Below are 2017 nucleotides of genomic sequence, written 5' to 3' on the forward strand. Positions count from 1 at the left end.
TCTGCCTAAACCTGACCCCCATGAGTTATATGTATATGGAGTGTTACATGACTGTTTAATGTTCATAGAGTCATTCTAGGACGGACTTGCACTTTAACAAGGTGCAGCACATAAACGTCATGTACAAAGCATGTTCTGTATATAGGAAAATGATTTGGAATTAGGAATGCGTCACTGATGGGTAAGGATGTAATGAAAAGCCATCGGAGCAGTGGCGGAACTACCAGGGTCGCAGAGGTCGTGGCCGCGACCGTGCCCTGGAGTTCCGCCACTTGGAGGGGGCCCAGGACAGGAGGAAGGGTCACCTGGTGACCGCTGATTACCAGTCCCGGGACCTCTTCCCCATGTCCTGGGCCCTACATGCTTCACGCTGCTCCCCTCACCTTGTTCCGGGCGCAGCGTGAAGCATCATCCAGCCGGCGCGGCAGCCAATGAGTGGGAGCGGTGTAATCCCCGCCCCCTCATCACACAGAACTGCTGCCCAGTGCCGAATAGAGGTGCTGCGGACACGAAGGGGGAGACAGGGAGCTGGAAGCATGAAGGAAGGTGACATGGGGTCCGGGAGCGGAAAGCTGGGGACATGAAGGGGGAGATAATGGGGAGCTGGGGACATGAGGAGAGTGGGGGTTTTTTTCCTTCTCTAAATGTATCAATTTTGTTTAAAAAAAAAATAAAAGAATCTAATTTGTTTCTTCTTGGGGGGGTACCTTCATGGATTCTTGCATCGGGGCCCCGAGGTCACTAGTTACGCCACTGCGTCGGAGTGATATCTGTGTCTTACTGATCCCAGCCACCGTCACCCCCCCAGTGAGCAGAGAGAGATAAAAGGGGGAGATGCTTTACCTTTGGAATCGATCATCTTTCTTGATTTGTGAAGAGCGGGACCTGAAAGGAATGGAAGAAGAGAAGTTTTCTACTTTGTAAAGGATTTTGGAAAGATGAACGCACAATTACTCGCAGGATTGACGTCTTCAGTATATTGCTTTTTTACAAAACTCATGTAGCTGCTCTGTACTCTTCTCACCCAGACTGAGCCGGTGTCATTGCTAGATGCCTGGCTGTCATGTTCATCCCCTTTCTTCAATGCTTTGCCACTGACCCGGAACATGTGCATGCAAATCATACTGAATGGTGATAAGCCGAACGTACCGGGGTTTGGTAAGCTTACTTAAAAGGAGAACTATGGGGTCAGTGTTTTTCCCCATAGTTCTCCTAAGGGTAACGGGAGGACACAAACTAGCGTCCTCCCGTCACCCTAAGCTCAGTATATAGGGAGCTACAACTCGCGGTATACTGAGACCGCCGCAGCCGGGACGGATCCCGACATCGATGTCGAGATCCACCTAGCTGCGTGATTGACAACTAACTCTGCCTATCTAGAGGCAGAGCCAGCTGTACCCTCCCCCTCCCCCATCCGTTCCGCCAGTCAGGGCTGGAGGATCGGGGAGGGGAGGAATCCCTGCAGGGAGCCGTGACTGACAGTCAGGGAGATGCTCGAGAAGCGAGCGACGGTAGGTGTTCTCTCATTTCCCGATCTATTGAGCCGACGTGTGACAGTTTCATTGTCACACGTCGGCTCGAACTATGAGGTGAGTGAAAATCACTCATCTCATAGTTCTCCTTTAAGGGGGGGAAGCCCCCCCAATAAAAAAAATCAATGTGGGGTGCCCCCTTAAATTCATACCAGGTCCTTTTACAAGCACGCAGCCTAGCAGGCAAGGGGGTGGGAGTTGGCAAGCGTGTTTTCCCCCCTCTGGACCCATACCAAACCACACGCCACCAACATGGGGGGGGGGGGGTGCATATTAAAAAAGAGGACCCCCCTTAGCAAAGTGTCTTGTTCCTATGTCGATGAGGAAAAGGGCCTCTTCCGCACAGCCCTGGCTCGGTGGGTCTACGGGTGGGGTGCTAATCAGAATTTGGAAGCTTCCTTTAAGAATATAAGAGGCACCTAGATGCCGCCCCTCCCATGCTGCAGATCCATTGTCAATCATGTCCTCTAGCAAGCAGGGCCGGA

The 2017-nt window shown here is 52.0% G+C and overlaps 1 long non-coding RNA gene across 1 annotated transcript in view; it reads right to left on the reverse strand.

Annotated features, from left to right (window-relative positions):
• Nucleotides 1-855: 855 nt before the first annotated feature.
• The window catches only part of LOC108793452, a 3295-nt gene continuing 2133 nt past the window's right edge, over nucleotides 856-2017 (reverse strand). The window contains exon 2 of the long non-coding RNA XR_001941642.1: nucleotides 856-885. This is a non-coding gene — a long non-coding RNA (uncharacterized LOC108793452). The remainder of the gene's footprint in view (nucleotides 886-2017) is intronic.

This window comes from Nanorana parkeri, unplaced genomic scaffold (genome assembly GCF_000935625.1).
Source record: "Nanorana parkeri isolate BGI_ZX_2015 unplaced genomic scaffold, ASM93562v1 scaffold748, whole genome shotgun sequence".
NCBI classification, from domain to species: Eukaryota; Metazoa; Chordata; class Amphibia; order Anura; family Dicroglossidae; genus Nanorana; species Nanorana parkeri.